The sequence below is a fragment of the Podarcis gaigeae genome, assembly GCF_964106915.1.
Source record: "Podarcis gaigeae genome assembly, chromosome: 8".
Lineage (NCBI taxonomy): Eukaryota > Metazoa > Chordata > Lepidosauria > Squamata > Lacertidae > Podarcis > Podarcis gaigeae.
The window spans coordinates 65040608-65056763 of NC_139684.1; the positions used below are offsets into that span (position 1 = coordinate 65040608).

The 16156-nt window shown below is 43.8% G+C and overlaps 1 protein-coding gene and 1 long non-coding RNA gene across 3 annotated transcripts in view; one reads left to right on the top strand and one right to left on the bottom strand.

Annotated features, from left to right (window-relative positions):
* The window catches only part of SLC9A1 (solute carrier family 9 member A1), a gene marked incomplete at its 5' end in the record, with an annotated part of 67104 nt that overhangs the window by 31695 nt on the left and 19253 nt on the right, over nt 1–16156 (bottom strand). The gene's annotated exons all lie outside the window — the stretch shown is intronic.
* Nucleotides 5880–14056, top strand: LOC310851878. Of its 2 annotated transcripts, none has more exons than XR_014567907.1 (2): nt 5880–6374; nt 13780–14056. It is a non-coding gene; the product is annotated as an uncharacterized lncRNA (long non-coding RNA). The 2 variants fall into 2 exon arrangements; XR_014567908.1 differs by having other exon boundaries at nt 5880–6098.

Here is a 16156-nt window from a genome sequence, read left to right on the forward strand (position 1 = left end):
GCAGAGAGGCCCTAAGGGGCACACTGAGCCCCCAGGACAAAGGCTGCTCACCTCTACCCTACTGTATAAGGAACGGCTACATAAACAGTAATATATATATATTTATTTATTTATTTATACCCTGCCCATCTGGATGGGTTTCCCCAGCCACTCTAGGCGACTTCCAACCCAATATTAAAAACAATACAGTGTCAGACATTAAAAACTTCCCTAAACTTTTAAAAGTAAAATAGTTGTTTGTTGCCTTGACATCTGCTGGGAGAGCGTCCCACAGGGTGGGTGCCACTACCGAGAAGGCCTTCTGCCTGGTTCCCTGTAACCTCACTTCTCACAGCGAGGGAACTGCTAGAAGGCCTTTGCCGTTGGACCTCAGTGTCCGGGCTGAATGACAGGAGTGGAGACGCTCCTTCTGGTATACAGGACCATTTAGGCCTTTAAAGGTCAGCACCAACACAAACAGGTCATTTGCTTGATTCAGGTTTTACGGAAAACAAAAATGACCTAGCACAAGAAGGTCTAAAAATTTACCACAATGAAACTTGATATGAAAAAAACGATAGCATCCTGATTCAGGTCTGTTGTTTAAGCCTCAACCCCCTTTTCTCAACTTCTTTTCCCTTGCACCATATTCCGTTCTTCGGGTTTCTCTTCCTGCTGAGGGTTTTACCGCTGCCACCCCTGAAAAGTCCTTACAACTCAATTCCCTCTCCCTGCCCCAATGTTCCCAGGTAAATCTGCCATTGCTGAGCTTCATTACTTTGCTCCCTTCTTTCTTCCTTTCTTGGCTATTAAAATCCTGCAGCAACACTGGGCATCAACTTCACTTTAGCCTCCCTAGGAATACATTTCGTGGCAGACTCTAGAAAAGGATAGGCCAATAAAGCACATCCAGGAAGATCAAAGAGGCAGGGAGCAGCTTCATGTGGAATAAAAGATTTGTAAGGTGGGCTGATTTTGTGCAATGATGTTTGGCTTGTAAAGCCTTTCATAACCTAGGAGCAACATACCACAGAGAAAGCCTCTCCAAGTAAGCTCCTCTTTTGTCCTTTAGTAGGACCTTGCAAGGACATTGTTTCTCCTTTCTAAGATGCAGTTGGTCAATCTGCAGTCTTATGCTTTTATTATTAGCTACCCTCGTGCATTTGGAAAGGTGGGTTGCAAAAAATTGATCAATCTAGCTAGGGGTCATTTTGTGTTCCTCTGCATCTTCAGGATGGCTGAGAAAGGTTTTCTTGTATTTTTTCTTGCACCTTCCCCCTCCCAAAGTAGAACAAGGAGGAAGATAATACAAAGAAATGCAAAGCAAAAATATGACACGTCGCAAAGTTGTGGAAGTGGCACCCACACATGCGATTCCATATACAGTCATCAGGTTAAGAGTTACAGTTAATGTAATATACAAATAAAGGTTTATGAAACCCATAAATCAGAAAGCACTTTAGGAATCTTTCTGTTGCTTGTCAGAGTGATTTGTAAAAGTAATAAATCTCCACCATGTAGCCAATAATGTGGCTTTGTATTTTCTCTCATGCTACATGTAGCTTTTGTTTACATTTTCCAAGTAAGTCTATTTGCCATACCTTCTTGTATCAGGATGCCAAGGTAGCACGCTTTCTTTAATGGACTAGAGTCAAATTCATGCCACAATAAATCAGCTAGTTTTTAAGGTGCAATTAAACACTGGAAATGATCACCATCAGCTCTTAAGGAAATGAGAGGGCCATGGTGCTTCCCCCCTCCCAAAAAAACTGCTACATTCTCTCCCCTATTTCTCTCTTTGCTAGAATTTCTAGTTGTAGTTTTCTGAAACTGAGAGTGCAGCCTTGGATGGTTGCCCCAAGTCCCTCTCTGGGAGATCCTGAGCCTTGTAGGACTGGCTGCTCGCCTCCACTTATGCCCCCCTTGTACATCTGCAATTAAAGCAAATGCACACAGATCTTGCTTTTCAAACACAATGTGTTCCCTAGAAATCATTCATTAGGCAAGCATTTGCATAACAAGTCAATGATTTCCACTGATTCCTGTGGGGAAATTTCTAATGCATTCCTGACCACAGAATTTTAACACCCTCTACCAAAAGTCAAAAGCCCCTAGGAAAGCGCTCTGAAATCTTACTAAAATACACTACAGCTGCTCAGCCAACCAGCAAAAGGCAAACAAGGAAGTAAAAAAATGCTCTCCATTCAGATACGTATCTCAATCTGTGGTGTGTATAGTGAGTGTTCGGAAAGTGGGCCTGGTTCAGATGCAACAAACTTGGCCGTTTTGGATTCAGTACAAGCTTTGTGCAAGGGACGTGGGTGGCGCTGTGGGTTAAACCACAGAGCCTAGGACTTGTCGATCAGAAGGTCGGCGGTTTGAATCCCCGCGACAGGGTGACCTCCTTTTGCTCGGTTCCTGCTCCTGCCAACCTAGCAGTTTAAAAGCATGTCAAAGTGCAAGTAGATAAATAGGTACCGCTCCGGCGGGAAGGTAAACGATGTTTCCATGTGCTGCTCTAGTTCGCCAGAACCGGCTTAGTCATGCTGGCCACATGACCTAGAAGCTGTACGCTGGCTCCCTCGGCCAATAAAGCGAGCCAATGAGCGCCACAATCCCAGAGTCGGTCATGACTGGACCTAATGATCAGGGGTCCCTTTACCTTTACCTGCCTTGTGCTTTCACACTCACTTCTCTCCCCTTCATTTACATGACTTTAAGGAAGATTCTGTGGTTAAACCACAGTTTCCTGTAACTTCTGAACCAGGAAACTGTGGATTTAACGAGCACAAAGGGACTTACATCTGAGAAAAAATGCACAGCACTGTACCCACATATAGCAGAACTGTAGCAAGTGAGGAATGTGTAATAATATATAATATATTTAAACATATGCCCAGTTAAATGGCTTTCATTTTTTAGGGATTAGGATTTGGCTCAATGGCTGCATTTCTCAAGACTGTAAAGTGAAGGATCCCCTGACTTTTGAGAGGAAAAATCCCAGCTGAAATTCCATCTGGAAAAGCACAGTTACATGATGACTCACTCTCGATGCATGAGACCCATAAATAACCTTCAGCACTAACAGACACGAATTCAGACACCAACCCGGCATGCTCAGAACCCGTACTTTATAACAACTGTCAGAACATAGCCAAATGCTATGCCAGGCACGGAGCCTGCGGCTGGCTGCTCTTGCTCTTAACGACCTGCCATGCAGAGCTCCATTGAAATTATTAATCGCCACAACATTCGAGGGAACGATGTGACTTTGCAATGCAAATAAAGAGGGAATTAAGCAGTAGAATTCTGCCAGAATCAGCCACAATTTGAAAGTTGTTAGGAGTAAGGGCATATGAGTGCAAGAGTGTGTGTGTGTTGTGTGATAGAACCCAGGCGGTTTCCAGCAAATGGTAATCAAAATCCTACTGTTCTGACAGAATGAGCTCTGTTCTTTGAGGACACCACCTTTCACTGCAAGCCCAACCCGACAGAGCATTTTGGCAGCTGACCCCAGGAGCAACTCCCTATATATTAGGTCCTATGAAGTCCTACCCTCAAAGCTTGGTTCTTTGTATGCAGAACCCATCTCTGGTGCCTGTTCCCTTTCCCTGCTTTAAGGCCACCTTAAATCCTGACCTTTTCCTGGTTTGACTTTTGCACCCAGCTAAAAGCATGGTAAAACTGAACTCAGTTTCCTCAAGGTAGGTGAGTGGTCATGTGTTGGGCAAGCCATCATGTCTCAGTTCTGTGTCATAGATAGATAGAGCAAGACATGACAGGCTTACTAAAGCAAACACAACTAAAGCAGCAATTTCATGTGCACTTTCCTTCAGAGTAAGTCCCACTGAGCTCCAAGTGAAGATGTCCAAGTTCCAGAGTTCTTTGCATGCCAAAAAGCTCTTTAGAACTGAGGAATAATAAAACACAGAAGTTGCAATTAACACACACACACCCCATTTTTGCATAATGTAATAGCCTTGGATTTCAATTATGCTGAACTGGGAAGGAACTCCTCTCTGCAAGTGTATTGGAACCCACACATTTCTTGTGGGAAATCTTAAGTCAAGTTGCCAATTAGCTTCAGCAAGAAGCCCTTCAAACTCTGGTCAGGTCCCCTCGCCCAGCCCTAGGCATACATAGCAGTATCAACACCCACCTCCCTATGCAATGCTTGGCTCTCCCTGGAGAGGCAGTTTAAAACCAGGAAGGATCCAATAAGTAATTCTGGGTAGCAATGGACTAATTGGTCAATTGCTGTTTCTTATCTTAACTAGTCTTAAGCCCGATTTCAATCTGTTTGCATTTTTTTTTTAAAAAAGTCCACACGAGAATTAGTAAGCACTTGTTTTATTTATGAATAGCTGCCTACAAAACATCTCGAAGGGATTTAATAATAAAAACACCAACAATCAAAACATATGCAAACCATTGCCATATATAAAAACAATTTCTAATCCAACACAGATACGGGGGGGGGGGGGAAGGTTCCAATTAAAAGGCTTGTTTAAAAAAGGAATGTCTTCAGTTAAGTGCCAGAAAAATAATAAGAGGGAGTGCTAATAAATTGGATTTTTGTATGCTATTTTCACTAAAGGAATCTCTGCACCTGCACCTGTTATTACTAAAAAAGGAACACACACACAAATTTGATCCTGTACATTTCAATACTGTTCTAGCTTCAAACTGATTCTTCTTAAATTACAAAAAAAAATGTAATTGTTAGTCATCATGCCAATCAAATCACTTTCAAATTTCCCACCATAAGCACTGTTTCTAACCCCACACACACACACACACGAGAGAGAACATTTATTGTCCTCTCTCTCATCTGACATCCTATACTTCAGCCTTTATCTCACCTAATACTGCACAAAGATTTACTGTATCCTGCATTTTATCATTCCAATATAAAATAAACCAACTCCACTTCTCAATAAATTTATATTACATGGTTGTCTGCTGTCTGACACTGATTCTATTTGTCAATTTCACCACGTGTCCTAGATCCCAAGGTATTAGGCATCTGCCATATAGGAGCACGATGCATTTTGTTTCATTCTGTCTTGTCTCTATTGTGATTTATATGAGTTGTTTGTTCCCTTTTTCTAAGAAAAAAGAGTTTTGAAAGAAAAGTAAGAGCATTGTTGGGAAGAATTCTAAAGCCCCTTGGAGTTTTTCTTCCTCTGGGCTGTATGCCAGGACTACACACCACTAGTCAAGGAGCCGGGAGCCAAAGAACGAATGCTACTCTTTCACTTTGTGGTGACAGCAAAAACCTTCCTGCGTGTGCCACAGCTGTTTTAACAATGGCCACTGCTGCCAACTACTACGCCACACGGCCACAGAACACATCCCCCAACATGTTAGTTTCCACACCAACATTACTCCTATTGTGGAGTGGAACGTGGGTGCATGTGCAAGGTCAAAACAAAGCTGAGAGTAGTATTCTCCTGGCCTGGTACTGAACCAGACCCAATGTGCCCTGAGGTAGCACTCAGTATACGACTCAGGAGCCTTTGCAATGCCCCAGAGCATTCTGGATGAACCTTCTTGATTTTTTTAGCGAGTGCCACATTGCCCACGTCCAGCCTGGCTAGCATGAGGTAGAAGCTGCAGTTGAGGTTTGGTGAGCTGGAGTGCTGAACTAAGACTTGGGAGACCATGACACTCAATTGGTGGCCTTGGCCCAGTCGCCATCTCTCAGCCTAACGTAACTCACAAGGTGGTCAAGTGGATAACATGTACAGTGGGTGTGTGACATGTACACCACTTTGAGCTCCTCCGATGAAAGGTGGGTTATAGCTGTATTAATAAATGTATATGGCTCCTACTGTGATGTCAAAGGTCAGCCTGTCTAGACCTGGAACCTGCTGGTCACCATGGAGAAGGAGAAGCACCCCCTGGAAGACCAGCACACTGCCAGTGATGCTGAGGAGGCATTGGGTCCAGATATCGCTACTCCAGGACCAGAGGTCTTAATCTCAGTTGCCTAGGTCCCTGGTCAACTCTCGGACATCCTCCTCTTATCACACAAAGGACCGCAGGGAAAGAGGAGATGGCAAACCAAGCAGAAGAATAGGGGTCACTGGTGAAGAGTTCAAATAGATGCAAATGAGGTAACTCAGAAGTGCAGGGAAAACACATATGAGCATGCCTGAGTGAGATCCAGGAAGTAGCAAGACTTCCAGCTCCCTTAGAGCTTCATATTCTAAACCTTCCTGGTGTAAAAGGCGTGCTGGCTTCTCCCTGTCTGGTGGAGAAGCTGGCTCTGAGGAGCACTTTGCAACCCATCTTCTTCTCCAGTTACCTCATTCTGGCCAGCTCCTTTCCTGAGCTATGAGCCCAGAAGCTGTACCCATGTATTAATGAGCCAGGACCAGAGACCTGCTCAGGTCAGTGGCTCCTAAACATGCTCAATGGAGGGACATCCAGTGGCTTTAATATCTGAACTAAGTACTGTTCCCAGAAAAGACATTGCCTCGGTGTTCCATTTTTAGTGCCATTCCCTGCAAAGCATCCAGCACTGGCTGCCAAATGAAACACGATGCTCCACTTGGTTTGGACGGCTGATGAGATGCCTGTTTACATTTCGAAGGCCAAGAATGATGGATCCCATCAACGCCATTCTGGAATTTGCAGGGACAGGAAGAAGGCATTTATGAGAACTAGGGCCAGGATTAACTTTCCTTTTCTCTTGTCAATGAGGCAGATGTAAGGAAAAATATTTCAAGTATGCATTTCCTATTTGATTGTTATTTTGAATCCAATAAAACCAAGGCAGGAAGCATTGGAATAGCCTGGAGCATCAGAAAGCCTAGCATATTCACTGCTCCAGTAGGTCTGAATTGTCCATTCAAATCTAAACTTGGGGATGAAGAGGAGGAGGCGCAATTCCTCTCCTTTGTGTCAGGACATATGTAAGCCAAAACTTGCTTACAGAAGGGTGAAGCTACTGCAACCCATCTGACTTGAGTAAACCAAATAGGCAGCTCCTGAGAATGAGTAGACTATGGCCCAGTGGAATATGTGAGCTTTGCTTTAAGAGCAGGCCAAGGTGGTTTGTTGCACCTCATCGGCCCACCAGAAGCTTGGTACCTTATAGTCTGGCTCACAGCTTTTGCCATGGCCAGTGATCAAGAGGATTTCAGCACCAAGACAGCAAAAGAAACAGGATTCAAACAATGTTAAGAGTAGCCCCAGAAAGCATCCTGGAAGAGCAATGTTTTAACTACATCAGCCTTTGCCAACCTACCATAGTTCTCATTAGGGTGCTTAGGACTCCAACTCCCATCAGCCCCAGCCAGCATGTCCCAAACATCTGGAAGGCACCAGGATGGCAAAGGCTGGAGTAGATGAAGGAAAGCCAGGTGCAACAGCCCGCCATAGTACAAATGGCTCAGGGTTCCACAAAGGGTGCATGGCTCTGTGCCTGCACAGCCCTCCCATTTTCAAGAAAGGGGCACAGGGCGGTGCCTCCCTTATTACAGCAGGGCTGGAGGACCTGTTACCCCCTCCAGATGTTGCTGCACTACGTTCCCCATCATCCCTGACTATCAGCCATGCTGGCTGGGGCAAGGGAAGATGGGAGTCCCATCAACATGGCCTAAACTTGCTTTAGGCGTAACTCTCCTTTTGAAAGAGGCTGGCATCTATCAAAAATTAAAACCACCCTCATTTGGTTTATTACTTTTGCAGGATGTAACAGATCTAATGATGCTCTCAAGCTGCTTTTTCCGCTGCACGCATGAACTGCCTATTCTAGTATACGAGGCTCCAGAGAGGAGCAGCCTGCTATAACGTCGCTCATATATTCCTCTCATAGACACTTTAATTATACACTTCTCCAGGCCTTGGGCGATCATCCTTCCGATGGGATGTTAATGAGTTTTTTGTTTTTAAAATACCTATAAAAGGGGACTAGACAAGGAGAAACAGTCTGGGAAGGGGGGAGCTTTCTGTGTCCTTTAGTGAGAAGAAACTGATGCAGAGAACCAAAAAAAGAAGTGAAAAACCTTTAGAAATCAGCAGCATATTTGCAGGCTCCAGAGTGGCTTTCCGAAAATGCAAGCACAGCTAAGTCAGCCACGCACGCCTGTGGCTCCTTCTTCGCTAGGCTGTGTGACGAAGAAATAGGTTCATGCCCTTGCCCCAGATACTGAGTGCAGAGTGAGGATGAGTTGCTAATATGTAGGAAATTGGATTTTATATATAAAGGGAAGAAAAGAGAACACAGTGGGGCCTGCCCTTCTGAAGGACACTGCAGCTAGATTGCTCCAACCAGAGTGTGTGTGTCTCTGTGTCCACAGGCACACACCTCTTCAGACAGCAGGAAAACGTCCCCAACTTAAGGCAAGTATAACTTCTCAAGAACCAAAATGGTAAGGTCATGCACTTAAGGCCAAGAGGATATTCCAAGTCTAGTCTTTGCCACCCCAGCAAAAGCATCTTGTCATATAGGGCATGGCATTTAACTCCCACTAAACATGCATCTTCCTTACTTTTTATGCATCAATTGCCATCCTTTTGAGGGCAGATCCTCACCATATTTTTTAAGTGCATTCAAAGCACAATTTAAAGGACATGACTTTTCCCAAAGAATCCAAGAGTTGTAATTTCCCCCTCAAAGACCTACAATTCCCAGCGCCAGTGCTTCCCCAGTCATACAAAAGGGTACACAGTACCAACACATCTTTTAGTTATTTTTGTTTAAAAGTGTGACACTTACCATAACAACTTCATGGTGAGTTAACAGCACCTACTTTTCTAAGGCGGGGGGAGCACTGCCCAGAACCCTTAACAAACTACAGTCCCCAGAATTCTTTGGGGGAAGTGTGCATTGAATACACTTTAAATGTATGGTATGGCTCTAAGTAGAGTTTTTGCATCCTGCTTTTCAGCCAAAATGGCTCCAAGAGCCATTTACATACCACAAGGTTACCCAGTGAGATTCATGGCAAAGTGAGGGTTTGAAATCGTGTCTCCCTACTCCTACTTTGAAACTCTTAACAACTATCCCACACAGGCATAAGGAACTAGGAACTAACTTATGTCTCCCTGGTCCATGGAGATTGTACTTGTAACCATCTGCCTCTCTCATTCATTTTGGAGCCAAGAGTGACAACAGAAGGAACTAGCATCTCCTCAGGTGTCACACTGATTACGACCTGCTTCCAACAAGTGGAAGTAAATCACAATAAATCCTCTTTGTTCTCTCACAACCCTGTAAGGTGGCTCAGTTTTATTATCCTCATACCACAGATGCAGGGGATGAAGCAGAGATGGAGTGGCTTGCTTAACACTACATAATGAGTTCAATAGCTGAGGTCAGATTTGAATTGGGAGGCTCTCTGGCTCATTCTTTACTACTTGTAAGTACAGTGGTACCTTGGGTTACAGACATTTCAGGTTACAGACTCCATTAACCCAGAAATAGTGCCTCCGGTTAAGAACTTTGCTTCAGGATGAGAACAGAAATTGTGCTCTGGCGGCGCAGCGGCAGCAGGAGGCCCCATTAGCTAAAGTGGTACCTCAGGTTAAGAACAGTTTCAGGTCAAGAACGGACCTCCAGAACGAATTAAGTTCTTAACCCGAGGTACCACTGTATTGTGCTACCCTGGCTCTTTCAGGGCAGCTCCCATTTTGGGGCTCAGGGGCTTCTAAGGCACCCAGTTCTGTGCTGGATTAACAATGAGATGCGGTATTAAAAAGACCATGCAGATGTCCTTCACTGGAATTGCTTTTCCATGATCCCTTAACAGTACAGGTGAATAGCAGGCATACACAGGTAAATACACAGTCTGCTCTGAAGGGATCAAAAACACAGAAGGGCAGATTCCTACAGAGTCATCTGTGTATAGACAACCTGCTAGTTTCAAATCTAAAAATAATTCATGTTCAGTAATTTAAACGTGTCTATTTTGAATAGAACTAGCATTGGATACAACCCAGTGGTTAACAGTGATGTCAAACCTGCATCTCTAGAAGGGATGGCACAGGGCATTTTCTCCTGTACCTAATATTTAAGGGGGAAGGTTTTATGGGAAGCTCAAAAGAAATAGGACAGAAATCATTTTTGCACATCCCAGAAGGCCAGTAACAACTGGGCATCATATGATTTGATTTGATACTATCTCTATATACCGCTTACATTGAAATTAATCTTTACAAAAGTAAAATACATATTAAAACAATTTAAAATTGAGAAGCCAAAAGCACAAATATGGCAGAAGGGTTTAAGTTAATGAAGTTGGAACAGAACTGAAAATGAGATTTTCCGCCCCTGAGTGCTCAAAGCTTCTGAAATCCCATCAGAGCCCAAACACACACACACACACACACACCCTTAATAATTCATATCTAAAATGGAAGACAAATTGTCCTTCTTAGAGACTTAGAATTAAATTAATGGCAAACAAGTTCAACCAATTTCATCACGACCTGCCAGTCACAAATTCTTCATTTCAGGATAAGCTTGCTCCAAATCCACCCTGCTTCGCAAATGCCAACAACATGACTCTTCTCTAAGACTTAGGTCACATTCACACCACTCATTTAAAGAACATGTCTTCCCTCAAAGAATCCTGGATGGTCATCTGTCATGGATGTTTTAATTGAGATTCCTGCATTGCATTGGGTTTGACTAGATGACCCTTGGGGTCCTTTCCAACTCTACAATTCTAACAGCTAAAAGCAGTGGGGGGGAGGAGGTAGTCGTTCTGATGCTTCAGTAGGCAGATAAAGAAGTGGGGAGATTAAACTCTCTCACACACCAAGCACCCTCGTCCGAGACTCTAAAAAAAAAAGGCATTTTTTAAAAAATGAATATGCAATAAGCACTGTCCTGTTTGGATGAAAGACACTCCTGACAGTGATTTGCAAATTTCTGTTAACATATCCAGATGGTCATTTTTTGCATATGTTTCTCCATTCCCAACCATGCATGCAAGAAGAGGTGTTTCTAAGACCACCCAAAAAGAAAGACACTGTGTTCCTTAAAAAGCAGAGCGGAAGAGAGCTGCTTTTCAATGGCATTTGTAGGTGCCTTCTCCTTCCCTTTGGGAAGATAAAAAGACAGAGGTGCACTTCATTCGACGGTGGAGAGAGAACACAGTCATCAATGCTAGCAACCTCTGGGAGCCTTATCCTCCATGAATTTGTCTTAACCTCTTTCAGAGCCATTCAAGTTAATGGGCAGCCCCACTTTAAAAACTGCGGAAGGCAAAACTGAGCATTCGGTTTGGAAACAAGAACGTCTGTCGCGCAGTGTGAAGTTGGGGCAAAGCCGGGAGTGAGAAAACAGGTCAGCTCCTGCTTTTACACCTGTTTACACAGTCTAAAACTGCCCTCTTTGGCTATTTCCCTAAGCACCTACAGTTTTAAGAAAAGCAAATATACATTCCCCACAGAGGTCCATGCCCTGTGTCAACAGCAGGTTCCCTTTTGAATTTCAAGCCACACCTGTAGATAAGAGATCAAGAAGGCAAAGGCCTGCCTATTGTGTGTTCTTCAGGTACCTGGTGCAACTTGCAAGTGTAACCAACTTTGTGACCACCACTTCCCTGCCTACAGGGCAAAGCAAATATTTTACAAAAAAGCAGCAGCCTGGCAACCAGTGCCATTATTTGATTATCGCTACAGCCTCCTAGTTAAAGTAATGCTCAGCATTTACATATTGCCTTCTTTGCAGCATTCATTGCTCTTTACATCCTGGCCACATTCACAGTTAATTGTAAGCCAGACTTTCTGGCTTTTTGTGATTTATTTGGAATGCGGGTTCAAGAATTACTAGCTTTACCTCTGCAGCAGGTTTGGCAACTGGCCCAGGTTCATTTACCAGCATCTCCAGGTGGGGCTAGGAATGTCCCTTGACTGCCAGCCTGAGTATACAATGCTGAGCTCGATGGATGGACCAGTGGTTTGACTCATTATAAGGCAGTTTCCTTTGCTCCTAATCTAACCGTATTGCTTTGGTGTTAGTGGGTACAAATCAGGACCAACAGTGAAAGTTTCCCATACAAGCCAATGCTTTGGAGCAGTTAGGATGGAACTGCTTGCACTTTTGTGCACAAATGAAACTCCACACTGTTTCTCCGTTATCTTATCTGCTCCTTAAAATTCTGCTCGCAGCCTGTAATGAGCTGGAGCTACCACAATGAAGATGAGAAATGGCCATGGAATTGACAATAACCGCGCCAGAGTAGATTTGAGTCTTTAAACAACTGTGTTTCCCCCTGCAAGCGAAAGACAAGACGTAATCTCGATAGGAGGACAAATAACACAGGACAGAAGAGAGGAGATGCAAAGAACACCTTCCCTTTGTACAGGACCAAATTCTGCTCAAGATGTGTGCAATTAACACGATAACATGGACTTCCCAGTGATTAATAGCTAGCAAAGAAATAGCTTTTTGAGGAGTTAGAGGGACGAGAATGAAGCACCCTCGTAGCTTAAGAAGGTAAGAAACAGAGGTTAGCAAATCCCCAACCTAATTAGGGTTGAGGGGGAAAGAGATGATTGAAATCTAATAATTTAAGAGTGCTCCTAGGGACCCCACAGAGGGGGCAAACTGGTTGAACCACTTCAGACTGCAGTGGGTGTAGGTTTCCCCCTTCAAAAAGTGTTTGTTTGTGAATTGCCTTTAACATGCACATGAAGGCCATTTACAAACATACCATAAAACAGCTAAAAGTAGTTTTTGAAATAATACAAAAAAACCCCAGCTGAAGCTAATATTTTAAACAAGATAAAATGAGCACCTAAGGGTGCTCCTGCTGGAAAAGCTTGTTGAAAGTTGTTTCCGGAAAGTACAGGTGGCAGGTGCTTGGCGTATCTTGAGAGGGGTGCTGTTCCACAAAACAGAGGGAGCCACACTGAAAGCCCTGCTCTGAGTCACTGTAAGGTGGGCTTCTAAGATCTTTCGAACTTGCAGCAGAAACTCTGCTACAGAGTATTGCGGCCTAGTGGGTATATAAGGGATAGTGCCGTGTCTCAAGTAACTTATATATGGCCTTGTGTGTTAGTTCTAAAACCCATCATTACATAGCTTTACGCACCAGGCAAAAACATTTTTTCCACCAAGCTTTTGGCTCTTAATTATCTCTTGCCTCTTCGCAAGGTTAAAAACAGGGTTGTCTTTAATATCCCCGCCCCAATTGTTTTTCTTTTATGCCAGTTTAAATGTATGCATTTGATTGTTTATGTATTATAGGTCACTTTTGAGTTACCTCGATAAAAAAGTGAGGAATAAATTTAATAAATAAGAAAATGACAACACAAAACTGTAGTCAGCAAAAAATCCCTATATATTAGCATGTGGCAATGAAGTCATCACTCTACAGTGGAGTCTAGGAACCCAACACACCCCAGAACTAATGCAGGGCTTCTATTAATTTTTCAAATCGCCAGTGGGGAGCCTAGGAAATTAACTCCAGATTAATTTCTAGGGGTGAATTCTATTTCCGCTGGTAAATTCCTCATTTGAAACAGGCAAATGCCATTTTGCTTTGAGGAGGAGGGGGGAAAGAAAAGAGGCCCCCTTCAGGACAGGGTTTCCACCTATGGAAGAGACTATCATGAGCCTTGGTGGGTGCACAAAAACCGCCAATCTTCACCTTACTAGAACCAAGAAAGAGACTGATTCACTTTGAAGGTAGTTGTCAAAGGATGAGCTTAATGCACTAGTCTAAAAGAACTAGGTATTCGGAGACTGCTAGATACAAGTACCCTCCCCAAAAGGAAAGCATAGATCAAATTAAACAGGGCTTCCGTATGTATTTAAAAAGTGCATATTCCCCACAGGTTACAAAATTGCAGAGAGGATGTTCTGCAGCCACATAGGCCATCTACTGGTTTGAAAACAGCTCAGCCGGTCATCATCTGGGCTCATCACAGAGACATGCGGTTTCCATTTAGTCAGCAGCAAGAGACGCAACTCAGTGGGGACGGTGGCAGAGAAAAGAAGCTGGCGACAGAGTACTGCAGGTGCAGAGGTGTGCTGCAGAGGAAGATGTTCAAGCCTTGCAGTTAAACTGAAGATAAAACTGCCTGCATTAAAACTGGAATCTCTCTCATAAAAGCCAAAGAGGCCCACTTCTTCTAGAGCACTGTATTCTAAAGGCATGTATTGTCACCAATCTATTTTCCTCCCACACAGTTTCTGCAATTTATAAAATGCTCCTCTCTCTCTATTCATTGGGGGAAATTAACCAAAAGAGTAAAGCAGGAAAATTCACTCTGGTTAAAGAAAGCCCACTACAGAACGCCTGGGAAAGCATTTGGACCCCCAGATGTTGCTGCACTCCTGCTCCCACCAGCCCCAGGCTGCATGGCGAGAGGTCAGGGATGTTGGGATTTGGAGTCCAAAAACATTTGGAGAGCCACAGCTGAACAGACTGGTGCCCTCGAGACCCGTCCCCATCTCTGGACTACAGCTTAATTAGACTGCAAGTTCCGATGGTGCTGTGAATTCTTAATACTCTTCTGCTGGCCAGCAAATTTCAAATTTCATTTGACTGTAACTTAAATGGGTGTTCTGTCATCGTAACAATAAAGGCTGATTGATACGAAACACAATTGTTTTCAAGAGTCCAGTGCTTCCAAATTCAGATATGAAAGATACGTATTCAGATATGGAGAAAAACAGCCAACAGTTAAAACTTTCATGTACCTTAGAGAAAATGAAGCCACCGTGTGAAAACATTCCCCAACTATCTCCTCCTTTTGCTCTCATGGGGACCTTATTTTTATACACACCACTCTGGAGCAGACAGATAAAGGCGGATGGAGGGGAAAGATAAGGATAGCCAACACACACACAGAGAGAGATGAACATGTGGCACTGGCCACATGACTTGATGAGAGAGACTTGATGTATTCCAGGGAGACAACCAGCACTTATGTCGCCTAGGCTCCTCTTACTGGAGAAGAACTAGGCCTTTCTGAAAGAGAAGCAGGGCAGCCAAAGAATCTCCAGAGCCCAGAGGAAAGATGCTCTGTTTCCAACAATAGTTTCCTATTGCTAGCATAATCAGCAGTACCAGAAAGAAGGCGTGTGATGGAGCACTGGTGCAAGGAAGGGCAAACTCCCATTATACCCACCCTAGCTGTTTGCCCCACCAATGACAAGGCAATATGGCCACACCATGCCGTTGGATCAGGGCTCCATTTCTACCAGACAAGGAAGCAAATGCTCACTTAGATAGGCTCTCGCCTTTCCTGACCACGTTTATTTATTTCAATTATTTATTTACTCTTTTATGCACCATTTTAATTTGGGGTTGGGGTTGGGTGGAATACTTTAAGCACTGTACAACATAAATGCAACAAATAATACCACTAAAACGTGACTATAAAAGCCAGGAAAGCAGTAGTATAAACGCATATGATTTGATTTTATTTTAAAAATTGGAATTTGGGGGATTTATACAGATGAAAACAGAGTCTGACCTCATGGGCTAGGGAAAGCCTGGACAGGAAAAAAGGTAATAATAAACAATAAAAGGTTATGTCTTTACAAGCCATGTTCCTGTCAGCCTGGCCAAATATTGTACAAGAAACATTCTCAACCGCAGAATGATAAGTTGCTCTGATAATAAATAAATCATGCTTTGGAGAGGCGGGTAAGCATTGAGACTAGAGGACTGCTGCTTCCAAAAGAAGGCTTCAGCCTGCCCCCTCAAGCTTCAAGCCAGAGATTATTCCACCAGCAGAACTGTTCGTGACTTAAGTATCTCAGCCTACTGGGTGACATGGGAATAACTGGCAAAGTCATTTCCTGAGCTGTTCCTTGTGGGTTGCCAGAGAATAGCATATAAATTACTGGCACAATGAGGGGAGTATCTCCCTCCTCCTTCACCTTTTCTGTAGAAAGGATTTATGGAACGCAACCGACTCCATCTTATCCCAGCATGCTCCAGTACAACACCTTCTTGCCAACCTTTTTGGGCCAGTGGGTACATTTGGGATTCTGATGTGGGGCACCAGTCACAAAATGGCTGCTGTGCGCAGTGTGTGGCATGGCACACCATGGCAGCCACATCAAAAAGACCAAAATAGAGGGCAAGACCACAAAAGGGTATGGGCATCCCTCACACATACGCCCTCCACCCCAATCAATTGGGGAAAAGGAACCTGCATCGGCCACCATCATGCTTACACACAGACAGAAGCTGTTAGC